Source organism: Chionomys nivalis, chromosome 4 (assembly GCF_950005125.1).
Source record: "Chionomys nivalis chromosome 4, mChiNiv1.1, whole genome shotgun sequence".
Classification (NCBI taxonomy): Eukaryota; Metazoa; Chordata; class Mammalia; order Rodentia; family Cricetidae; genus Chionomys; species Chionomys nivalis.
This window is the reverse complement of record NC_080089.1, coordinates 63,603,032-63,629,503: the sequence shown is the minus strand read 5'-3', so window position 1 is coordinate 63,629,503 and position 26,472 is coordinate 63,603,032. Positions and strand designations below refer to the sequence as shown.

Sequence of the window (26,472 nt, the reverse complement as noted above, 5' to 3'; positions counted from 1 at the left end):
ATTCATTCATTTCCTTACCCACACATCCATTCATTCACTTATTCATGTGTTCATTTGTGTTCTCATTTTCTCACTAACTAGTCTACTCTATTCTGGGTCTTACTATGCATCCCTGGCTGGCCTGGAACTAGCAAGGCAGACCAAGCTGATTCTGAACTCACAGAGTTCTACCTGCCCTTGCTGGGATTAAAGGCCTTTGCTACCTCATCCAGGGATACTTATTTTATCAAGAGGCAGCTGGAGGGGCTGACAGAGGTGACTCAGTGGATATGTATGTACTTGCCACTAAGCTGGACCACATGAGTTCAATCTCTAGGAGCCACGTGGTAGAAGAAGAAAACTAACTCCCTCCTACAAGTTGTCCTCTGACCTCTACACACACACACACACACACACACACACAGTGTGAGAGAATTATTTGTATTCTGTCAATCATGTATTTTAATAAAACACTGATTGGCCAGGCAGGAAATATAGGCGGGTCAACCAGACAGGAAGTAGAGGCGGGGCAATGAGAACAGGAGAATGCTGGAAAGGAAGAAGCCCATTTCTCTCATTCCAGCCCAGACCACCAAGAAGCAAGATGTAACCTGCCCAGCTGAAAGGTACCGAGTCATGTGGCTAACATAGATAAGAATAATGGGTTAATATAAGCTACAAGAGCTAATAAGAAGACTGAGCTAATTGGGCCAATTAGTTTATAATTAATGCAAACTCTGTGTGATTTTCTTTGGGGCTTGCTGGCTGTGGGGTACCAGGCAGGATGGAAACCCCAACAAGCCGGCCCTCGTGTTACACACACACACACACACATCTTCACATATACATTCAAAAAATAGTAGTAAATGTAATAAAACTTAAATATCATTTTTTTAATGTTTTAAAGAAGCAGTTGGAGCCGGGCGGTGGTGGCGCACGCCTTTAATCCCAGCACTTGGGAGGCAGAGGCAGGCGGATCTCTGTGAGTTCGAGACCAGCCTGGTCTACAAGAGCTAGTTCCAGGACAGGCTCCAAAACCACAGAGAAACCCTGTCTCAAAAAAAAACAAAAACAAAAAAACAAAAAAAAAAAAAGAAGAAGCAGTTGGAATCCCTTCCCTCTCTATGGAGTCTTCCTGAAGTGGCAGGACCCACAAGTGCAATGGCCCTGACCATGTGGGGTGCTGCATGCACACCTCCTCCATCTCCAACAGGTTCACCCTTCCCGGCTCTGTCACTGATTCCCTGGGGCCAACATGAGGCACAGGGCACTGTGGTTTCTCAACCTTCAGTCCTCCTCCAGTTCCCTCACATAAAGCTGGACTCCTGCCCACACCCCACGATGTCAAGGCGACAGTGAGATAGGCCAAGGCCCCAGTCTCCATCTTCAGGTGACAGCACCAGATCCAAGGCTGCCCAGGTTCCCTGTCAGCACCCAGCCCTCAGCCCCTCCACATAAACAGATCTCCTCATGGGCCGCTTCCTGGCAGCTCTCCCTGGAAGTGTGCCGCCTGAGTCAGGGGCAAACAGTGCTCTGACGCCTTTATCCCCTCATGTACCTAACCCTGCCCATCCTTGCAGCCCGGCACACATCTGCTCAACTTCCATAAGCTTTCTAGATTGTTCCTACCCACATGGCTCTTTCCTTCCATAAACAGATGCCCAGACCCTCCCGTCTGGATCACCCCTCCAAGATCCCAGTTGACAGCCCACAGGAACCACAACTTCAGTCCCGTATTCCTAACCTGCTGTTCCTCCCTCACTTCCCCAGGAACTATGTGCCCTGCAGCTGGGCACTGAGAGAGAGTCTGAGTCTGTCCTCCCCACAGTCGGCACCTCTGTCCACCACTTTGCCAATCTACCACATTGCCCCAAAGAACAATCTAGTAAACCATATACCTGTCTAACGACCTCCTCAAAATGAAACTTTAGGGTCTGATTCCACTTTCAATTGGAGCCCCGCTTCCTCCCAACCCCCCCCCCCCGAGTTTCCCCTGCTCCCCGCTTCCCCCCTTGTGGCTAATTGTGATACCAGGATCAGATCAAGGCTTCAGAACCATTAAATAAAGCCACACACGGGCTGCCTGCTAACGGCCCTCGCCTGAGTGCCTCGGGCTGGCCTGCAATAAGTATTCCTAATTGTGCTTGTTAAAAAGCAGATTTATGGATCCCAATTAGGCCGCCCACACTTCCGCAGTGGCAGTTCCCAACACACCAAACCTTCCTTCTTCCCAGGATAAAATTATTTTTTGGTGGGTGACAGGATAATTACTAAAACATAAAAGGATCCTCCCAGAACCCCACGCAGCTTCAGCAAGTCCGTTAGGAGCCCTCCAGGACAAGCAGGGATCTGACAGAAAATTTAAAGCCACTCCCAGCTTCTTCCCGCTGCAGTCCCTTGACCCTTGGCTCTTTCTCCTGGACCATGCTAGCCTGCCCTGAACCCTACGGCTGGCCTTGCCCACTCCTCCCGTCCCTCTCCCATTTGGCCTTTCCAGGCTGCCCCCCCCCCAGGTCTATGTCTCCTTCCATAGCCTATTCTGTCAAACGGCCTCTCCTCCCTACTCTCCATATCCCCTCTGAAGGCCAGCTCAAAGGCCTCCTCCTCCAGGAAGCCCTCTGTGTTACTCACTTTTTTTACGTTTTGTCAGGCAGCAAAACACCTGACATAGCATCCTTCACTTATGCTGTCTGAGTGCCCCCCCCCGCACCTGTCAACAGCTGTCTCCTGCACTGGACTGTGTGCTCCCTGAGGACAGGGACTGGGTCTCACTCAATGTGGCAGCACCAGTATTTGGCATGTGTTCAGTCACTCATGCGCTCATTTGACAGATTTGTTGGGACCTAATCTTGAAAAACAGGCGAAGATCTGAATAGAGAGACGTGAACCAGTGGTGAGCACTTGGATAGTATGGGGGTCCCAGGTTCAATCTTCAATACTGCACCCCTCCCCCCCAAAAAAAGAAAGGAAGGACTGGAAGAGAAAGAAAAGGGAGGGGCAGGAGGAGATGGGAAGACAAAAAGGTAGAGGGAAAGCTCTGAATAGATGCGCCCCCAAAAAGACACGCTAATAGCCATGAGAAGGTGCTCACCGACATTCAACACCAAGGAAACACAGAACAACTCTGAGATGGCGCTTCCGTGGCACTAGGAAGGCACAACTGGACAGTCAATCATGTCGACGAGGATGTGAAGACTCACCCTCGCTGCGGCCGGCAGGGCTGGGGAGATGTCTCTCTGTGACGTGCTGGTTGTACAAGCGTGGGAACCTGTGTCTAGAGTGCCAGGTAGCAGGTGTCCAGGATACAGCATGTAGCCTGGCCAACTTCAGGACCCCGCGACAAGAAGGCTGAGGGCTTAGGAACAGCCACCAACCAGAAGGGCTCAGCCCTGCCATCTGCTCTGTAGGCTAAGGTGAGTCTCCTGGTGTGGGTTCACACATGGGCAGAGCCCACTGCCTTCCAAGAGCTTCCTGGGTGGTGGTGCCAAAGCCAAGTGCAGGAGCCAGTTCCTACCTACCGTCTGGAAAAGGAGCATCCCACTCTGCCTGAGAGAGATGCTTCTTGGCTGCCCCAATCCACCAACGGTGATACAAAAAACGGTCTCTCCCCAGGAAGCTGACGGCCAGGGAGCTCACAGCTTTTATGAGCTGCAGTGAGTGAGGTCACTCTCTACCCATTAGGCGCCTTGATGAGGTCAGGATCACTCAAATGCTTCCTAATGACACCCTTAGAATACAGGGACCCAGCACACTTATCTCATCTGGTCTGACAGACGTTCATATAGTTGTTTGTGAACACACACATAGGTCACACACACGGGTGAACAACTTACACGCACATTTCCATGCACACTCACATACACATTCACATATAGACACACAGTTTTGAGCACACACTAACACAGGTAGCGCAAGCAAAAGCACACAAACACAGACAGCTGGCCAGTAAGTGGATGGGATCGTAACTTGCCCATCCTCCAGCCTCTTTGCCTCTAAGGCATGCTGTTGGGGCTTCCCTTGAGTGCAGACTGCTGATAACTCCTGCCCTAGAGGAAATGGCCCTGGAAGCTCAGGGCCCACAGAAGACATGGAAGTCATGTTTTTAGTGATGGGGATAACTTTTATTAGCCAACAGAAAACATGGGTCATGGCCAAGCACACATCTGCAGTCCCAACTCCTCAGGCGGCTGAGGCAGAAGGATCAACGCCCAAGACTAGCCTTGGTAATTTAGTAAGACCTTGTGTTAAAGTTAAAGATGAAAAAATGCTAAGGACGTAGCTGAGTTAGAGTACTTACCTAGTATGCAAAAGGTCCTAAATTCAATCTCCAGCAGAATAGACAGAGAGAGAGATGAGCGAGAGAGCAACCACCATCTGGGGAAATGGCCCTATCTGTAAAGCACTCACTCTACAGACATTAGACCTGAGCTCAAGCTCTAGCACAACATAAAGGCTGGGCTGTGGTGTGTATGTGTAATCCCAGCACTGAAAAGGCTGAGACAGGCAGATCCCTGAGACTCTGGTCAGTCAGCCTAGCCTACTCAGTGAGCCCCAAGACCCAGTGAGAGATCCTGTCTCAAAAAACAAAGTGAGCCAGGCAATGGTGGTGCACAACATTTACCCCAGCACTCAGAAGGCAGAGGCAAGCATATCTCTGTGAGTTCAAGACCAGCCTGGTCTACGGAGTGAGTTCCATGACAAGCATAACTACACAGAGAAACCTTGTCTTTTAAAAAAAGGGGGGGAATCCTGAGGAATGACATCCAAAGCTGACCTCTAGAGACACACATACCCACGCACACACATACCTGCGCATGCATACATACATGCACATGTATGTACACTGACACATACGCAGAAAAAAATCGGAGAGCTTCTGCGGTTTTTGGCACCCATTTTCCTACATGACACTGAGGCTCGCTGTTCTGGTCTTCCTGGTAGTCACCTCGGGCCTCAGTTTCCTCCCAGAATTGTGTGGGACTGAAGATCAGCCCATGTGAACACGGCCAAGCCTGGCATCTGAGTCCTACAAACCTGGAGGAACTGATCAATGTGGTCCTTGGTACTGAATCTGATATTGGGTACTAACAGTAAGCCCCGTGGTGACTATGGAAAGAATTGTTACTGTTTCATATAAATAAAACAGAGTCCTGGAGTTAAAAGGCAGGTCTGGCCAAATGCCTTTTAACTCCAGGACTTCCCGCCCTTAGTGACTACCACCTACCTCACCCCTCCTTCTCCATAAGCTCTGCTTTAAGTGACTTGGCATGCCCTCAGAGAAGGCAAGAGGAGAGAAAGAAAAGAAGCAGCAGACAGTGTCTTCCCTCACTAGAGTGACCCAGTGTCAGGGAGCTGGGATGGGGGATGGGTCCTGAAATATCCTGTGTAGGCAGCCAATCCATTCACATGTCTAATCATGTCTTCTGTGACACCCCAGGCCCAGCCACCCACTGCTCAGATCCCAGCTTTTTTTTTTTTTTTTCGAGACAGGGTTTCTCCGTAGTTTTTTTTTTTTTTTTTTGGTTCCTGTCCTGGAACTAGCTCTTGTATGCCAGGCTGGCCTTGAACTCACAGAGATCCGCCTGCCTCTGCCTCCCGAGTGCTGGGATTAAAGGCATGTGCCACCACCACTGCCCGGCTTAGATCCCAGCATTCTTATCAGTAGATCCCAGAAACTATACCAGGTCACCACATGGCCAAGGGCAGTGACTTTCTATCTGTGGGTCTCAATGAACTCTCTGCCAAGAGGGGAGTTTGTCAGGGCCTTAGAGCAGAGATATTCTCTAAAGTGGGAAAAGGAAGGAATGCCGATGTCCACGGCAGGCAAACCTGTGGTGAGGAACCTTCAGAAATCAGAATGCAGCAGAACCATCTTCAGAAAACTGCTCAGGAAAGGTGGCTAAGGAAGAGAGCCCATGTCTCTCCAATGGAGAAGGTTCCAGACAAACATTGCCTCACACCTTTGGGATTACCTTCGGTCTCATCCCCACTAGCAGCAGGGCTAGGTTACAAATGCTATACAGCCCAGACCTCAGCCCACCTTGTACAAGTGGAGGCCCATGGATACCCCCAGAATTGCATGTGACGATTACTGTTACCAACTTGACAGAACCTACCACCTGGGCAATGGGCTTCTGGGCATATCTGTAGTGAATTACTCTGCCACTGTGGGCAGCACCATTCCCTAGGCGGAAGACTGTACTATTTCAGAGTATGGTAAGTGAGCTGAGCTTGTTTTCTGAGAAGAGCTCATGTGTCCATCGCTCTCTTCTTCAGCCTGTGGATATAATACAAGCAACAGATTCAAGCTTCTGATGCCTGACTTCCCCACCATGATGGACTATAACCTCAAACTGGGTGAAAATAACCTTTTGATTCTTACGTTGCATCTGGCAGGGTATTTTGTGACTATCACAGGAAACAATTAAGACAGTGAGCATCCTTGGTGACGTAGCTAGGGACAGCAATAACGTGCCATCTGCATAAAAAAGGACACCTCACATTGGTTCTGCACTTTAGAACCAATCAGCCAGACACTTTGGCAGACTTCACTTCACATCATCTTAAAAATTCTTCCTAGGAAAGGGGGGAGGGGCCTGAAACCAAGTAGGCAAAATGCTGACAGCTACAGACAGGCACAGTGCTAAACTCTCTGCTTGGAGTCGACTTGAGAATTACCATCATAAAGAGTTCAAAAAGATGAAAGGAAAAAAAAACACTCAAGAATGCAAGTGAAGAAAAATGCATTATCATCATGCATAGTGTGTGTGTATGTGTGTTGTTACTAATTTGTGTATTTTGAGATAAGATACCATGGTTAGTGCTGTCAATTTGATAGACCCTAGAATTACCTAGGAGATGAGCCTCGGGACTTGTAAGTAGGGAGGGAATTCACAGCGATTCACCTGCCCCTGCCTCCTGAGGACCGGGATTAGAGGTACAAGTAAGGCATTGTCTTGGTTGAGCTAACTGAGGTGGGAAGGACCCTCACACTATGGGAGGCACCATTTTCTAGCTGGGATCACAGATTGTGTAAGTGGAAAGGAAGCTGCATTCCATTCTCTGTTCCTGAGTGTGGGTACCATGTGACCAGCTGCTGATTCAAGCTCCTGTTGCCTTGATTTCCCCACCATGATGACATTGAACTGTGAGCCAGAGTAAACCCTTTCTCGCATAAATTGCTTTTGCCGGTCACAGCAACAGAAAGATAAACTATGGCACAGGGTCTGACATTACTAGGGCTAGCCTTGGCTTAGGAAGGAGCATGAGGTTGTTCTGGCTGGGAAGACAGGGAGAAAGCGCTCTGAACAACCTCTAGGAGACTTTCCTTGCTCCTATGAAGATGCCCAACAGGAGACAGGCATGTCCTCCTTCCACAGGACACTGTCCTGTCTGGGTATGTTGATGGGGATGCAGTCGCCATCTTACCATCATGATCTTACTGCCATGAGCCTGTGCCAATACACTGCAGAAAGCATCCAGAGGGGTGGCAAGGGCCTGGGTTCTTACTACCTAAGCCTCTGATTTTCCATTACCTGAAATTTAACTAATACAGCCACAAAGAAAGGAAAGGTTAGTCTCTCCTGCCCTAAACTCAAAATTGGATTCTCTGTCACCACCGAGCCCAGAGCTTGCATCTCCATGCTACTCCACCCAGACACACTGGAGGATGCTTAACCCCCTTGACCTTGCACAGATTAAAAACAAACAGAAAACAATAAAGATCAGGCACCATACCCAACCTGACCACCCGCCCCTGCCTTCAAGCCCCAAAGGACAAACATCCCTGCCTACAGATGCCATACCAGGAAGGTGCTGAGCTCAGCCCCTGCCCCATGGGAAACCGGGCTCCTCTCATTTCCATCGCCTTCCTCTGCGACTGCCCCATAAATCTCCAGTTTATTAATCCTTTACATGAAGCAGTCGGTGTGGGATCCTGATTTACTCCCTGTTCATAAAACACCAAGAAATTAAAGATGGAAATTACCCAGGAGGATGCAAGCCTCCAGCGGGGAGCCCCTGGCAGCTCCTGGCCCGAAACCAGGTCCTCTCTGCCCTTCCTACCTTCGAAGCTCAGGAACCAGTGATGTCATCCCCCTGTCTTTGTACCTCCACTCTGAAGCAATCTCGCTTGCTTCCCACCCACACTGCTGGCTAGGTCCCATTCTGCACAGCGGGACACGAGGCATCACCCAAATGGGTGTCCCCCAAACCTACTCTTTGAAGATCTTCTCTTTCTAAGTCCCTTTTGCTACACAGGGGTAGAAAACTCAGGTTGGGGGATAAAAATTTAAGCTGTTCAAATGTCAAAATACAGAGACTGGGGATGTAGCTCAGTTGGTAAAGTGCTTGCCCAGTGTTCACAAGATCCTAGGTTCCATCCCCAATAAAGTATCTAGCAGGCATGGCGTCGCACACCTGTAATACCAGCACTCTGGAGGTAGACGCAAGAGGATACCAAGTTCACGGTCATCTTTGGCTATGCAACAAGTTTGAGATCAGCTGAGATATACAAGGCATCGCCTCCACCCGTTCTCTTGACAAAAAAAAAAAAAAAAAGTAAAACCATGTGTGAAATCCAGAGACAGGACCAGAGGGAACACTGAAGGTTTTTAAAAGATAATTGCCTATCAAGGGGCTCAGATGCCCGAGACCACTGTCGTTTCTCAAACTGGGAATAATACCTCACCCCCCAGGACCTCAAGACTCCTAGCTATTCAGCACTCTGATGCTTCTTAAAATCTAACTGATGCTGGATCCTTCCAGTTTCAAGACCAGGCTACCCCAGTTTAGTGTGGCAGCAGATCTTCAGAGAAGCACTGGCAATTGGGGCCACACTTGTCTAGACTGCTGACACATGGGGACTCTCTGCAGTTTTGGGGATATAACATTGCAGGGAACAGAAAGCTGTGTCCCCTGGCAGGGGAAAGGCTTCCTGGAGGAAGCAGTGTCTGGCTGACCTCTGGAAAAGAAGAAAGGGTCAGCCTGACAAAGGGAACCTGAAGGGTATCACAGGAGCCCACACCAAGAGCCAGCAGAGAGGTGGGCCATGGGCCAGTGGAGCTGGAGACATACTGAAGCCTGGGGACCACGCGACTTCGTGAGGGGGAGGAGGATAATGGAGCGAGGCAGCTAACTGGGCCTTGACTGCCAGGCTAATGAGTTCTGACTTTATCCTGAAGGCAACGGGAAGCATTAAAGGGTTTCCAACAGTGCAGTAGCCTGGTCCACTTTGCAATCAAAAAGATCCTTCGCCCAGCCTAAGACAGTATGGACTAAGGATGGACTGAGGGAGTGGGGGAGAGGGGCTGTGTCCTGTGAAGCCTCCTGGGCAAGGGGCAAGGCTGACCTTCACCCACCAAGACCTCAGCAGAGGCCTGAATGACAAGACAGAAAGTAGGTCTTATATAGGACAGGCTACACAGAAGAGAGGGGCTTGAACCCAAACCCTCCAACTCGGGAGAGGTCCCTGTGAGCGTGTGCCCACCTGAGACAATGGCTGTCTGTCTCTGTCACACTCATTCTCCGGGGCCCCCATGGGACTTACATGACCAGTTCCCTTCTTCACGGTCCTGTGTGCGGCCCTCCTAGGCTGAGTCACACTGGACAGAGTGCCTCTTCATCCCCACAAACAGTCCCTCTAGGACTGGCCCTTGTTGTCTTCATTCCTGACAAGGGAGCTGTAGAGAGTTCTAAGATCAACTTATGGGTTGGGCTTCTCATGGAACCCAGTCTTTCCAGAACAAGCAAGTCCCCTGAGATCCAATGGGGTCCAATACTTTGTCTCCTAACAGATAACTTTTCTCCAAAGGAATTGCCTATGCTCCTCTTCCTTTCTTTCTCTTTCCTGTTCTCTTGAGACAGGGTCTCAATGTGGCCCCAGCTGGTGTCTAGCTCCCTAAATGACTGAGAACAGCCTTGAACTTCTAATCACTCTATCTCTACCTCCCCAGGGCTTGGGCACGAATCACCGCACATTTATCCAGGCTGGGGTAGAACCTATGGCTGTATGCATGCTAGGCCAGCACTCTTCCAGCTGAGCCACTGCCTCCCCATCTCACTGCCATAAGGAAGCATGGTTTCTGGGCATAACCTGGGTACGATCTTGAATTCTCACACACTTCTGCAGAACAGGGTCTAAGCTGCTCTCCCACCAGGTGGGAAACACCAGGCACTCCTTCCCGATCCTCCTGCCCGTAGAGAGGGTCATGGACTCATGAAAGCCTGTCTTCAGCTGCAGAACGAGCAACTTACAAGAGGCCTTCCTCACAGTGTGAGAAGTCTGGGAGTGGGGGGAGAGACATCAAGAAGCTGACAGCGAAGGGCTGGGTAGCTCAGTTGGTAGTGTTTGCCTGGCAATGCTCAAATGACTTGGGTTTAATTTCTCGCAGTCAGTACTTGGGAGGCAGGGGTGAGAGGATCTGAAGTTCAAAGTCATCCTCAGATACACAGTGCATTCAAGTCCAGCCGAGGCTACATCAGACCTCAGCTCAAAATAGTTTTTAAAATGTTAAAAATGACCACCATCTCACTTGGGCTCTGTGCTTTCCAGAGGGCAGGCTGCCTGCCTTCTCTTTCTCCTCCATGGCTTCACCCACCGGAAAGGTGGGACGAGACCCACTGCAGAATGATAAGGGGACAGATAAGCCACTCTCCTGTCTGGGTGGGCATAAATCATAGTGGGAGCTTTGGGGCTGGTGTCTTCTTTGGCATTCAAAGTGTCATTAATTATACATTAAGTGTTTGAAGGAAAAGACATCAGTAGCCTATAGGACGTGTTTGCATAGTAATCGAGGATTGATTAGATGCAATATCTATACTGTGGGCTACTGGGATTCGGGTTCCCCAGCTCTGCAGTGGCCATAAATAACAGCCACAAAAATCTCAGCCATGGTAAATTGTGGCATCTGAATTGCTTAAAGGATTCCCAGTGCCTACGAATGAGAGACCAGAGTCACCTGGCCAAGAGCTGGAAGCCAGCAGGGCCTCACTACTGGGAACCCAGCCCCCAGTCCCCAGCCCAGCCAGGCCTGAGCTCACTGCATCTGCAGAAGCACAACAGACAGACAAGGGGCCACTTCCTAAACCTGAAATCTGCTATCAGCTCAGTCACGACTCCCTCTGGGAGTCGGAGGCTTGAGTAAAAAGATGTGAATGCTTCTTCAACTGAAGCAACTGTGTGTCCCCTTTTAATGAGAACCTAGGGAGGCCTGGAGCAGGGCCGTTCCCACTCCTGGGGAGATGAAGGCTGCCAAAATCCCGCAGTCTGGAACCCATGCTGTGCCTCCCAGGGGCAGGAAAGCTAGGCTTCCATCTGAGAAGCTGTGACAATAATGACAGTATTTGCTGTGTGCCAGGCCAGGTCCACACCCAATGTATGGGTTAACTGGCTCTAACCTTCAGCAACCCTGTGTGCCAGGTGATACCATAAGCCCCATGCAAGGGTAGGGAGGACAGCACAATGTATAAAATGATGGCCATGAGAACCTGGGTTCAAATCCCCAGTGGTCAAGTAAAAAGCCAAGTAGGAAGTGTGCCTGTAATCCCAGCATTGGATAAGTGGAGACCAGATGATCCCTGGAGCCTGTTGGACAGTCAGTGAGCTCAAGGTTCAGTGAGAGACCCTGTCCCAAAAGATAGGGTAAAGAGTGATTGAGGAGGACCCTCAGTGCCCATGTCTGGCCTTCACGTGCATATGGACAATGTACAGACATATACACATGGATAAATAATAAATAAATCCATGTACAGATGGGGAAACTGAGGCACAGAGCAACATTCCCAAGACATCGGCATTAGAATGCTTTGGCTGAAATCTCCCCTGACCTCCTCATTTATGTCCCTCCTCAGCCTACCACTCCCCCTCCTTCTGCTCTGTCCCCTCTATCCCTTTTCACCTTGTCATCCGCTAACTTATTTATACCCTAGCACACCCACAGGGACAAGGAGTGTGTACATGTGTGTGGGGGTGTCTGTCTCTCTGGTATTCTCACTGCTTCACCCCCACAGCCCACAGCAGGCCCTCAGGAAAGACTCTGTGGGGGGGGGGACTCTGTTGAGTCACTCATCTAAGATGACCCAGCTTTCGAAGGCAGAACTGGATTCAAATCTAGACACCGTGGTCTTTGACTCAGCATCCTCCACAACAGAGCTTACCAAGACAGCCTTCTCTCTGATTGAAATGTGTGAGCGCCGTGGGGTACCAGCTCCCCCCACCGTGAGTGAGACTCCCTTGGCAACAGCAAGCCGGGAGCCTTTCTAGTCCCCTACTCCCAGCCGAGCTAGAATAAAGGCAGTACTTATGGAAATGGCTTCCATCTGACTCTGCGAGCAAAGTCATGCAGACCTAAGAATGAGTCCTTTCCAGACACCTCACTTGGTCAAGAGCTGCTGGTGGCTCCTGCCCACAAAGCCTAGCTCCAGCACCCGGCCCCATCCACAACCTACTAGGGGCCAGATGAGACTCTGGAGTTGTGTGCCTGAATTTACTGAGCTCCACCCACCTCCCAGGTCATCAGCCACCATCTACATGAGGGTCACAGTCTCAGCTAACACTGCTCCTATTCCAGAATCCCCTGGTGAGCCAGCATTGGTACAGCCTCCATCACACTCAGGGGCAGCAGTGCCCCAGCACAAGCTCCTTCTCTGAACCCAAGGAGAGTCAAATGGTCTTCACATCCAGAGGCAATACCCACCAGAGGAGGGAACCAGAATCTCAGAGGTCCAGGCAATAGAAGTCAACATTCCATCCTGGTACTTGAACCAAAGAGCTATGGAGTCAGGAAGCGGCACTCGCTCGTCGGGGCATCCCGTGGTGCTCCTGAGCTGGGCCTGGCTTGCCTCTGTTGCTCTTGCTTCCTTGTCTTGTACCCCTTTTGCTCCCCCTCTCTTTGCTTTCAGATAACAGTCCTGTCCCCAGTGAAGCACCTTCTTCTTTTTTTATTTTTATTTTTTTTTTTGGTGCTATGTGTGTACATGTTCATGTATATGTGTGAGTATGTAGGCCAGAGGTTAACCTCAAGTATAATTCTTCAACCCCTGTCCATCTTGTCCTCGAGGCAGAGTTTCTCAACTGATAAGTGGCTCAGTATCTGCTGCGCAAGCACTCCCCAGCATCCATGCAAAAAGCCAGCAGGGCAGTATACCAAGACAGGCGGATCCCTAGAGCTCACTGGCCAGCTAGCCTAGCCAAATCTGTGAACTCCAAGTTCAGTGAGAAACCCTGTCTCAAAAATCAATGAATACAGCAGAGAGTGATGAAGAACGGTACTCGATATCGACCACACACACAGCTGCTGAGAAGCAGACCAGGACTGCAGTCCGCATCCACGGAGGGAACACGGTGCCTGGAGCTGGGCTGTGGAAATAGTGCTACTTGCATGCAGCGTGGAACACCTTTGGTGACACTGGATGGCCGATTAGGTGTTAAGGATTTGAAAGGAAAGGAAACGACACACTTCATCCTCTTTGTTTCCCAAGGCTAGCCCAGGTTCATGGCCTCTCTGGTATCTAGATAGGAACAGGGTGAAGAGTGATACTTCCCTGCTGACCTAAGTCCAGGAACTGGAGAAAAAAGTGACAGACCCAGGCTGGGCTGATTCCTGCCCATACCTGCCTCAAGGAATAAGGACATCTCCCCCATCACTGTTCTCCCAAAGCCCAGGACCTCCCCCCCCCGTCCCCCCCCTGTCCCCCACACAGAGCCAGGGCCTTTACCTGGCAGCTGGAGGAGCTGAGAGAAAAGCAATGGTTTGGGGGGCTTCTTTCTGCTCCCCCTTCCCCCAGCTCTGGGAGAAAAGTCTGAATCAGGAAGAATAAAATAAAAGGCCAAAAAGGCTTGCTATAATGACCTTCAAGAAAAGCCAACCACGTTTTACCTTGAGAACAGCAGAATTGAGAGTCTGTATGGACCATGCAAATGAGATGCAAACACACATGCAAATGACCTAGGGCTGTCCTAGCTGCAGTGGCGGCAGCTTTCCCAAGCCCTGGGTACCTCTAGACTCTAGAGGGAGGTAGAGAAAAGGGGCAGAGGACAATTAGCAAGGGTTCTGGGGACTATGAGAGGCTTGTCTGGGGGTGGAGGGAAGAGGCAAGGGACAATCTGAAGACCTTAGCGAGGACCCAGGACCCAGAATGTTCTGTGCACCAGTAAGCTTTCCAAGCCTGGTAAGATCTGGCCATACTGGATCTTCAGTGTGTGCAAAGACACGTTCAGGCATGAGGGTGCTGACTCTCAGACACAACTACTTGCAAGGCAAAAACACACCAAGTCACACCACAACAACACGCAGGGACTGGCTCTTGTCCCTTCCCGTGACACTATTCTCAGAAACAGACAATAGATACATATTCATAGAAAACACACAACACACCAAGACACACCAGCACCTACAAAGACCCATGAGGAGACACAAATACCCTTGTATACAGATACAAGGCAGTCAAGCAGAGCTGTCTGGAAAAGAAAGATCCAAATGACCGAGACACCTGCTTGGCTGGATATGGTATGGGAACTTGAACCCACAGAGCAGCCATAAGAAGTAGGGCTGATTATTTAATATTCATGGATAAGGAGAAGGAGGAGCCCCAGAGGTGAGCTGAGTCAGGCATAATGGTATATGTGTAATCCCAGAACTTGAGAGGAGGAGGCAGGAGGATCAAAGTCAAAGAGTCTGAAGCCCACCTGGGCTTTACAGGACACTGGTCAAAAATTTAAATAAATAAATAAATAAATAAATAAATAAATAAATAAAGCCAAAGATGATGATCTGATCACCAAAAGCAACAGCAAAGAGCAAGAGAAAGAATGAACTTTTTTTTTTGCAGCGGTGGCGAGTTCAGGCCTGGCACATGCTAGTGAAGCCCCCCACTCAGCACTCATGACAGCCCAAAACACCAATATTTTTTTGAGAGAGATGGGTCTCCCTCGAGGCTGACCTCATACTTGAGATCCTCCTGCCTCAGTCTCCCGAGTGTTATGATTACAGACAGGTACCACTGTATCCAACCCAAGGCAAAGTAGTTTTATTTTTGTTTTTGTTTTTTTGGACAGGGTCTCATGCAGCCCATGCCAGCTTCCAACTCGCTTGTAAGGCAGGATAATCTTAAACTCCCAATTGTTCTGCCTCCACTTCCCAAGTGTCAAGATTACAAATGTGCCTCTCAACCCCCGGTCTTATGCAGGTCTAGAGATTGAATTTAGGGCTTCATACATGCTAGGCAAGCACTCACCCTCAGCTCAAGCCCCCACCTTTATCCCTATCTCCGATGATACCACACCCTGAATCGTTCCTCTCTGTCCGTTCGCCCCAGAGGCCTCCCAGTCCCTATGGGATGGAGAAATGCCTGGCAGGTTCCTGCCTTCCCACCTGGCGGCCTGGCCAGTGGGTTTCCACCCCAGCCTGGTCTTGAAGGCTCTCAGTCCTTTTTCCTATCCCGCTCCATCATCCCGGCTGAGAGTACTTGTTAATTCTGGTCTGCGGGTAATCTAATTTGGAAATCTGAGGGAGGAAAGAAATGATTTCCAAATGGGATACAAGACAGGGTTTTCAGAAGCCACCTGTCCCTGGGTGACTGTTCACAGAAGAGAATGACTCTTTCCCCAAAAGTATACAAACTTGAAATGCCACCCTGCCCACTCGCTCCTCCACACACAAAAAGAAATGCACTTTTCAGAACAGAGAATGAATAAGCCTTCTTGCTTCCTGCCACAGTGCGTGGAGTCATTCTGGGAAGTCCACACCCCTCCAGGTCTCTGTGTCCCTAGTTACCTATAAGAGGCAAAACAAGCCAGCTCTGGAGGCTTTGTCCCTCTCACGCCTTATAGCCATCTTGACATTAACAGTGTTCCCCAGAATTGTGCCCTGTCCCTGGTGACTCGTAGCAAGGCAGCTGAGGCCTGGACTCCAAGTCAAGGGACCAAGACAAGTTCAGAAAAAGACCCAGAGTGAAGTTCACCCACCACCCGAGCCCCAGGTCTGTCCACCTAATACTCTTTCCATCTGCCTGGTGAGTGCCTGAGGTGAGAAGGGGGGTCAAGAGGGAGTGGGGTAGCCTTAAAACATGAGGGCTGATTATCAGCATGCATGCACCCGAGGGGCTGCAAAATGCCAGCTCGCTGGCTCTGAGTGTAGTTTGGGGCCTCAAACTCCCTTTCCCAATTAATATTCATGGGGCTGGCATGCCATTTATTTGCATATGTAGATTATTGCTCATCCTCTGCAGGAAAGAAAAAGTTTGGGGGTGTTTATATTTATTATATTTATTTTAAGCTTGAGTGATAAAGCAGGCAGGTCAGGCTCAGGAAGGGCAGCTTCCCAGAGCAGAAAAGTAGATCCTAGAGATAGGATCCACAAAACGAACTCCAAAGCAGTCTTTGGAAGGCATCCCAAGAAGACCTTCCCTCCAAAGACTCTAAAAGGTTGCCATTCAAGGTAGGCATCCTGCTTGGGCCTGTCACTTGAACTTTTTAAGACCCTGCTCCTTTCATTCAAATGTGTTTGTGTTTGCATCCATCGGAAGGATAGGGGCTGGTTAAGTGCGCTCTCCACTCCAAGACCCGTTTGAGGAGGAAGCACAAGTCAGAGCCCACGTGCAGTCAAGTGCTCACTAAACCATAGCACCCCAGTGAGGCTGTAGCCCATTCCCTCCTGGGCTACATGCCCTCCACTCCTGGCACCTCAGGAAAGCTTCCACCTTGCCCACTGTTGCCTGAAGCCATCAGGGAGTCAGTCTTCCCCTCTTGGTCCACTGGCCTCACCCCACCCCCTGCTTTACTGCCTCACAAAAAGTGTTCTCCAGAAAGCTGGCAGTCTGAAGTAAGCAGTTCAAAGTTCTGGGGACCCACTAAAGTAGCAGATCAGAACAAGACGAGAAACCAACAGACCCAGACCAGGGGTGGTGAGAATGTCCACAAGATGCTAAAGCAGAAATAGATGAAGGGCCAGCGCTGTTTGCCCTCCTCGGCACCCCCTGCTGGCCACTTTTGCTCCCAGAACTCTTGCAAGATAGTTACAAGGTGACTATAAACTGCCTAAAGTAATGTTCCACATATGGGAAGCATTTATTAAAATTAGTCCCTTCAATTGAGGTTGAATGAAAAAAAACAGTGATTTTTGTTCAGGAAAACAATCTATTTCTGTGGTTTATGAATTCAATAAATGCCTGCTGAGCGCCAGGCCTGGTGCTGCACGCCTGTAATCCCAGCACTCAGAGGAGCAAGAATTCAAGGTCATTTGTGGCTATACATCGAGTTCAAGGCCAATCTGTGCTGTGTGAGACCCTGTCTCAATAAATCAGCAAGTAAATATCCATTGACTTGTCCTGTATGCACAAGGCCCTGGTTCGACCCCATCTACTGGCCACAGTGTTGGCCACTGAGAAGAACCCAGCCCACCCCATCTCAGATCTCAAGGGGTTTAGGATCCAACTGGGAGAGATAACGAATGCCCTGAAATGACGCCGAATAACAAGACCACAACGTCCTATTAAACACGGAATTTGTGGTGTGGGCAGTAATTGCTACAGAAGTTCTGGGAAGGAGAAGTCAATACTTCAAGATCGCTGTGGGCCCCAGTGCTTACGAAGGCTCTAATGAGGATGCAGCTCGAAGCGGGATTTAAAGGGAGAGGAGAAAGGCAAGACTTGCTGCCTTAGTGAAGAGGCCTAGTAGAGGCGAGGTGGGGAGATGGGCCTAGCAGGGGAGGTGGAGAGAGGTCTTGAGGTGAGACAGAGAGAGGCCTAGCAGTGGAGGAGAGAAGAGTAGAGGTGAGGGGGAAGAGGCCAAGAGGTATAGTACAGAGAGGCCTAGAGGTGAGGTGGGGAGAGGGGTCTAGCAGGGGAGGTTGGGAGAAGTCTTGAGGTGAGGCAGGGAGAGGCCTAGCAGTGGAGGAGAGAAGAGTAGAGGTGGGGGGGAAGAGGCCTAGAGATAAGGAGGGAGGCCTAGAGGGGAAAAAAGAAAAGATAAGACCTAGGCAGACTGTGAAGACCCCAATCATTTACTTGAGGAGCTTTGGCCTCATCCTATGAGTTCTCGGAGGACACGGAACGTGAAAGGTTCTTGTAAACCTGCTTGGGAGATATCGTGAAGGAAGAAAAGACAGAAACTTTGGGCTCAGAGCTGCACAATGGGCTCCCAGCACGGGTTCAGAACTCATAGCCACCTCTGCACTGGCATCTACACTGTCTCCTTCACAGAGCCCCGCAGACTGTTCTAGAAAGCATATCCTCCTCATCTAGCCCTGTGCCACAGGATGACCCAGTATGCCAAAGAGGATCCCTCAGGCCAGAAAGATGGATCCTAGAAAAGCAATAAAGACAGAGGTTGTGCTTAGACACTGGGAAGAGAGTGTAGGAGTCACGGGATAGTAAAAGGTGTTGCTAAAGCTGAGCCCAAGCACTGAGGATATGGTTCTGCCAATAAAAACAGAGTCCAGAATGGAAGATGCCTAAAGAATGGAGAACATTCGATTTCACAATGGTAGTCAGGCATCAAATACTACTAATATCACCCAAATTGGGGCCATGTGTACACCTGTGTCTCATCACTCAGGACACGGAAACAAGAGGATTGACAGTTCAAATCCAACTCAAGCTACATAACAAGATTTATTTCAAAAAAGATCTCATAAAGCCAGACAAGGTGATACATGCCTGTCATACCAGCACTTAGAAGGTAGAAGCAAGAGGATCAGAAGTTCAAGGTCATCCTCATCTACACAGTGAGTTTGAGGCCAACCTGGGCTACATGAGACTCCATGTCAAAAATACACACCAAAAACCCCACAGTGATAACAACAATGATGACAACGACAATGATTATGATGATGATGACAATGATTATGATGATGACGATGACAATGATGGTGATGATGACGATGATGACAATGGTGATGACGATGATGACGACGATGATGACGACGATGATGACGATGATGACAATGATGACAATGATGATGATGATGACAACGACGACGATGATGATGGTGATGATGATGACAATGATGATGACGATGACGACGATGATGACAATGATGATGACAATGACGATGATGATGATGATGATGGTGATGATGATGACAATGATGATGATGACAATGATGATGACGATGATATAATGCAGTTAATGCTGAGACATGGTCTAAGAGGTCAAGACTGTAAGGCAGGAGTCCAGCACTGTAAGAGAGCAGCTGGGAGCTGCCTTTGAGTCACGGTGGTGGTATCTATCCCACAAGCACCATCAACCACCAGCCTGGGTTTGTGGTAGAACACCTGCCCAACATGCAAGAAGACCTGGGTTTGAGCCTCCAAACCACATAAAATCAACGTGGTGATACATGCTTGTAATCCCAGCACTTGGGAGGTAGAGACAAGAGGACTCAAAGTTCAAGGCCATCCTCAGCTACATAGGGACTCTGGTATGTGCAAGACCCTGTCTCAAAGCAGCTCTTGTGGTTGCACAGGAAGACCGTATTTTAGCCTGATTTGTTCCATGCCACCACAGAAAAGGGAAAGGAAAATTAAACCAGGCAGACAGAGCTTTAAACTTTCTCGACTTCAGTGCTAGAATCTTGGGATAGGTCCTAAACTAGCCCCTCCAGGAAGCCTGCTGTGACTGCTATGACTCCCACTAATGGCATGGTCTCCTATTATGGTTGTTTTTCTGGCCATACAGCCTCCTCTAGCTCTGCCTTCTGACTGTCTGTTGATGAGTGTGATAGAATCCACACACATCTCCCCAAACTGGATTATACATTCCCTGATAGTCCAGGTCAAACCTTCAAATCCTCTACTTGTTTTGTACTGGTCAAATATAGTTATTGGGTTAACTCAGATTTATCTTCCCAATCAACCCCATTATACAGATGAGTAAATTGAGGCATAAAAGGTTAAAATACTTTTCCCAGAGTCATGAGGTTTAAAGAGAGTAGAGAGGGGATTCAAATGCAGGTTTTGAGCTCTATATCTGATAAATGTTTGATGCTTTTTTCTCCTTTCCACTTTTTTCCTTTTTGAGAATCAACAGCCAACTAAGATTGCTCTAGACCAATTGTGAACATCTCTACCCCTTGCCTCTGCTTAGTTTAGGCATGGCACTGGATCACAAGTTCAGCCAAGAAGACAAGAGGCAAAGTTTGATCAGAGGCTGGGAAAAGACTCCCCTCACTACCTTTTCTGCCTCTGCAGAAGATTTTGAGGATGCAACACTTGCAACCACTGCAGCCATTTTGTGACCTTGAGAACAAAGAGGATAAAAAGTATCTGGATCTTCCATGCAGCTGCAAAGCCACTGAAAGAAACAACCTTGGAGCAGAAATAGCCTAGACCTCTTGTTATAGGAGATACCGAGTCCCTATTGTTCCAGCTGGGAGGGTTCAGGTCTTCTGTTGCTTGCAGCTGAGACACCCTCTCCAGTCAAGGGCTCTTGTCTCTATAGCTGTTATGAAAGATAAATGACATATAAAAGTTCTAGTCCCCACGTCACTGAGCCTACTCCAAGGTTGGGCATTCAGTAAAGATTCCATCTATATTTGACTTTGAATCTCCCCTTCTTTGCTGTCTCTGAAGATACCATTTTTCCCTTCTCTGAGTCTGGCTGATCTCCACTAAGTTTCTACCTCACATTCTAACAGTGGTCTTAACATATTCACTACTGGTCCTCTATCCTCTTCCTTCACCTTCCAAGAATCAAGATACATGCAAGGTACTCACACTGGCCCACGAGGACACCAACACAAGTTAGAATTCCTAAATATTTGTTCTTTGAAATGTCTTTCTCAGTTAGTTCTCACCCAAATGTTTGAGTCAGGTTGAATGAATTCCAACTTCCTGCTCCAGAACAGACATGTTGCGTCTGCATAATTCCTGCAGCTAGCTTTGTTATAAAAAAAAAAATAAATAAGAAAGAAATAAAAACATGGATTGCTGTTCCTTCTCGACTGTAAAATAATCAATAAATAGAATCCAGATGAAAAATACCAGCATTTAGGGAGAACAACTCTGTTATGATTCTTTTCTTCGGAGCCTAATTAACACACATGGTAGATGTACGCCAGCACAGAGTGGAAGAGGCGCCCTTCCCTTGGAGCTGAGATTCAGCTCCAAGTCTGAAACAGAAATCCAAAACAGACAGACAGACGGTGTCAACAAACAGAATGTGTGCTGCAGACTCCTGGAAGCCTTGCTCTGCTCCAACTGCTGTTTCTTTTTTTCTTTTCTTTCTTTTTTTTTTTTTGTTGTTTGTTTTGTTTTGTTTTTTGAGGCAGGGTTTATCTGTGTAACAAACAGCTCTGGCTGTTCTGAAACTCACTATGTAGACCAGGCTGGCCTCGAACTCACAGAGGTCCACCTGCCTCTGCCTCCAGAGCGCTGGGATTAAAGGCGTGCGCCACCATGCCCAGCTCTTATTTTTCGTTTTCCTTTCTTCTTTTTTCTCCTTTGTTCCTTCAGAACACCTTTTGTGCAAACTGTAAGATGAAGCACAGCTCATCCAGTATCAGGAGAACCATCTTGCTGCCCCTTCTTTATTTCCTCCCTTTCTTCTTTCCTTCCTTTTCCTTCTATTCTTTTCTCCCTCCCTTCCTTTCTTCCTCCCTCTCCTCCTTGATGTTAAGACAGGGTCTCACATAGTTCAAACTCTCCTTGAACTTGCAGCTTAGTGGAGGATGACCTTGAACTTCTGACTCCCCTGCCTCCACCTCCTGAGTGCTGAAATTACAGGCCTGGGCCACCACACCTGGTTTGTTCCATGCTGAGTCTCAAACCCAGGTTCAAGCACTCTACTAGCTGAGCCGCCCACCTCCCAACCCGTTTCCTTTCTTTTTAACGAAGACACGCCTTTCTGGACAATGACCACCCTGGCCATGAAAGTTTTATGAGGGGCTCAGAGAGTGGATGACACCTTCTCAATTATAACACCACTCTAATAAACCCCTACAGAGCCACGGGGCACAGAAGTCTGCAGCCAATGCGACACCTATTTATTCCCTAATTACATGACAATATATTCTCTGTGTGTGTGCTGATGAAGATAAAATATTCCTTTAATTCCACGGCCACCTGGGGGGTGAGGGGGGGATGGGACCGCATATAAGCTTGTCCTGGGAGTCCCTGGTGCTAAATCACAGCCTTGTCCCAGCCCCCACTCCAGTAGTATCTCCAGGAAAATCAGTCCCTTTCCTCAGTTCTCCACACCTGAAGTGTGGTGCCCACAGTGAGAGCATCAGCATGGCTGGAAGGAGGATGGAAATGGCAATTAGCAAGGCCACTCCAGGCCCACTGAATCAGAAGCCAAGGCTGCGTCTTAGGAGCTGTGTTGCTATAAGACCTTTCCCAATGGAAGCAAGACCCCTACTGAATACCAGACAGAAAGAAGGGCTTCAGTCTTTTGTGAGATTTGCTTTCTTTGTTTGGTTGGTTTTGGTTGTTTGGTATTTTTCAAGACAGGGTTTCTCTGTGTATTCCAGGCTGGCCTGGAACTCAAGAGATCCACCTGTCTCCACATCCTGAGTGCTGGCATCAAAGCATGCACCCCCACCGCCCTATTTTGTTTTGTTTTTTTCTGAGCGAGGTTTCCATTTTTATGTTTGTTTACTTATGTGTGTGCATGCGTGCATATGTGTATGGAGATACGTGTGCACGTGTGGGAGTGTGCATGCAGAGGGCTGGGGGCCAACCTTAGGTGTCATCCTCAGGAGCTAGCCACCTTGTTGTTGAGACTGGGTCTCTCTCTGGGACCTGGGACTCACCCACAAGGCTAGACTGGCTGTCCAGTGAGTTCCAGGGATCCTCCTGTCTCTACCTCCCCAGCAGTGGGGTTACAAAGCACACACTGCCGTACTCAGCTTCTCATGAGGACTCTGGAAATCACACTCCTCAGGCTTCCATAGTAGGCACTTTCCTGACCGAGCCACCCCTTCTGCTCAGAAGAGCATTTTAACTTGAATGGGACATAGGCATGCTGGATTCTATAGCAACTGAGTCCCTCTGACTACACAGCCGTCTTCGGACTCAAGGTCTGCTTACCCATCTGTCCAGTGGGGTTCCAGAGCTTGCCACGCAGCTGTGGGTGCTGGAGTTTCAGAAGTACGCAGTCACCTGGCAGCGGTCTCTATGGAGACCTAGCAAGATCTGTTGTCGATAGTCACCAACTGCCTCCTACCATGCTCTGACCAGCAGAAACTCTACAGGGCAGCTCTCCAGGGCCACTTATAAGGTCAGCAATACAGCCCTCCTGGGTCATCCCTGGCAACCAGCAGACTTTCCAAACCGCATAACCAACTGTTTCAAACCTTGTCACCACAGAGCCTGAGCCACTTGAGGGGAGGTGGGGGTAATTTGTTATTCTGCCAACCATTCTACAGATGTCCTTTATATACATGCCTCCTCCTTGCAACTAGACTGTAAGCACAGGAGGGTAGAACCAAGGCAGTCAGCATAATGAGTTGGGGACAGTCCCTGTCTGATCAGGGTGGGTCCCTGGGCCCAAGGCTGAGCTGCAGAACTAACTGCTGACCAAATGTTCTTACGAGGAGAAATGCCCAACTCATACAAAGCCCAGAACAGCCAAGCACCTAGATTCTATCACATGTGTGTATGTATGCTCTGGGAGCAAGGGTGCAGGCCACGGCAAGACTGTGAAGGTCAGAGGACAAATCAGCTCTCCTTCCATTTGATTTTCCAGCCTCGAACTCGGGTTATGAGGCTTGGCAGCAAGCACCCTCCCCCTGGCTGAGCCATCTCCTCTGCCAGCACCTAGAGTCTAAAAGTGAAGCTGGGAAGGAGCCCAGGAATGCCTGAAACCTGGGAGGGGGCAGTGAGCAGGAGGAAAGGAGATAATCACAGCTTCCACAGCTGTGTCACCGAGTTCTGCCTTCAGAGTGAAGGCTCACCTTTCACTTCCATAGAGGTAGAGGAGCTGTGGGCCAGAGGCTGAACTTGAGTTCTCCTTGGCCCTCTCAAGTCCTTGGCCCGCGAGACTCTACTGCCTGGGGTTAGCAGTAAAGCCCTTCTCCGGTGGCTACGTTCACGAGGCTCACTCGACATCCTGCAGGAATGGTTTCCCCTCAGAATGCCTGCCTGTGGCTGCTTCACAGATCACCCGAGAACCAGGTCGGTGGCACTAAAAAACAGACACAGTGCGGGCACAAAGTGCAGACCGTAGACATGGCTCCTCTTGGGAGATGCTGGATATGGGGTGTCCTGCCTCTAATCTGCCAACCTCCTGGCCCTCCAGCCTGTTCATTCTGCAGTGCAGTGGCCTAACAGGGAACACCTGCCTCGCGCTAAGAAAGTGATGAAGTCAGTAAGGAAAGCTAGAAAAGGTTCCGAGCCCTTTGGCAGGAAGACAGGATTACTTCCCCCTTTCCCCTTAGCCAGCTCTAAACTAGTCCCTTTGCTTCTCTGGGCTTCAGACGGCTGATCTGTAGAATGGGAGGAAAAGGGAAGGACTGCGGTTATAAGCTTCGATTTTCTAGCCGTTTAAACAGTATGAGCAACATGGAGAGCCCGGTGCTTGATATACACCTCAGGGAAATCCGCCAAAGGAGCAGAAGTTGAGGAGCCGCAACCTAGGCTGGGGGTTAATCTCAATGTTCTGGAGCACTGAACCCAACCTACTGAGCGGGAGCAACCGCTGGTAGGCGATCCTCCACTCAAAGACCTTCAGCTTGTTTTGCCACCTCTAAACCTGCGCTAAGCCTCACAAGAGACCATTTCGGATTGCAGTCCAACAAAGACGGGAGAAAAGCAAGGAAGCGGTGAGGGTCGGCGAATCCAGCCTCTGGACTCCAGGAGCCAAAACTGCCACCCGGGACAGGCTCAGGCAGTCCCGGCCGCCTGCCGCGCGCCACCACCTGGTCAGGACATTAACCCCAGTTTCCCCAGCTGAGTGATGACAAGTAACCTAGCCACAGAGAGCTGGGATGGCCGGGAGCCCTAACCTCCAGATAAGCATCCTCCAAACCCTCGGGAGGCCCTGCTCTATTGGCTTCCGGAGGGGCGAGGAGTGGGAGAGCCTGATCCTAGTCACTTGGAGCATCACCAGTCCAAAAGGAGGCCGACTGGCCTCGCGGAGACAGATCCCGAGACGCGGCGACAGTGGGATGGAGCGTGGGAGTCAGTTCCAGGAAAAAGTAGCTGGGGCTCAGGGGCTCTGCGACCCGCTATGCCGAGATCCGGCGCTCCCGGACTGCAAACGGATGATGGCTCCGTCCCATTAGCGACCTTGATCCTCGCAAGGAACGATTCTTACCTATTTTTAAGTCTTTTTTTTTTCCCTAAAAATTAAAAGAATAAATCAAGTCTAAGAGGAAGGTGGCCGCGCAGGGCAGCCACGAGGACCACCCGTGTTCCCACCTACAACACTACTGTCCGCGATTGGGAGAGAAGTTAGGAACTTCGGGACAGTCACCCACGAGTGCAAGAGGAGTGACTCGCTTCTCTTTTAACTTTGGGTGTTGAGGCCGCCGCCGAGGGTTGGAAGGATGTCACCGGGGGCAACCCACAGGACTGCAAAGCATCCGGATTCCCTCAGAGAGAGTGGGGGGTCGGGATAAGAAAAAGAAGAGTGAGTCCAGGTTGCGCAGGGCACAAGCTGGGCTTGGGCTCCGCGGGGACCTGTGCGCCGCCCCGAAACTCTGCGTCGGTTCCCGGGTGGGAAAGACGCGGTGCTGGGCGCAAGTTCCACACATCTGGGGTGGCTCCCTGTCGGGAGTTCCCAGATACATGCAGAGCTGGCAGGTTCTGCTCCCGGACACCCGCGCCGTGACTCTAGGGTCTTTCCCCGCACGTGGAGGCGGCGGCCGCTGCGTACAGACTGCGGTCGGAGGACGCGCGCCTGGCCCACTCCGGAGCTCTCCTCATCTCGCACGGACCCCAGGGCGCTCCAGCAAGCCCAGCCATCACCTGCCTCTCGCCAAACTCGCCTCCCAGAGCCCGGACCCTGCCGGAGCAGCCTGGAGATCCACCGAGCTGGTGCAAAGTTAGTCTTGAAGCTGCAAAGCCTCCTCCCCTGGACTGGAACCCACACCCCGGCCCAATGCACCCACAGTGCTCCGAGGCTCCTGGTCCCCGCGGACCCCACCCAGCCATCTACCTGCTTCCGCGGCGTGCCCAGGGCTCGGGCCAGCCAGTCCCACGGTCCTGTGCCCGGAGCCGGAGAGGCTTCAGGTTCCCCGGCAGGAGCGCGAGCTGCGAACCGCCCTGAGCCGGGTAACCGACTCCGGGCACTGAGAGCGAGTAAGCGAGCTGGAGGCTGGAGCCGCTGCGACTGCTGCCTCGGCAGCCCCCACCTCCTGCGTCCCTCGGCCCCTCCCTCTTCCTCCCCCCCCCTCCCCCCCCCCCCCCCGCGCTCTCCCTCCTCCCACCTCCTTCTTCCCTCTTTGGTCCTTCAGACCCAGCGATGGCGTGCATTTGCTCGCTCCTTTTTCTGGCTTTCTCTCTGCCGGTTGCCTTCTTTTATTCACTCGGTTCTCTCACTTCCCTACTTTGCAT

The 26,472-nt window shown here is 50.1% G+C and overlaps 1 protein-coding gene across 11 annotated transcripts in view; it reads right to left on the bottom strand.

The window, feature by feature from the left end:
• Nucleotides 1-26,198, bottom strand: part of Megf11 (multiple EGF like domains 11) — a 326,069-nt gene extending 299,871 nt beyond the window's left edge. For all 11 annotated transcript variants that reach the window (XR_009056973.1, XM_057766409.1, XM_057766413.1 and 8 more), the window contains exon 1: nucleotides 26,075-26,198. The gene's annotated coding sequence lies outside the window, so the exon portion shown is untranslated. The remainder of the gene's footprint in view (nucleotides 1-26,074) is intronic.
• Nucleotides 26,199-26,472: the final 274 nt, after the last annotated feature.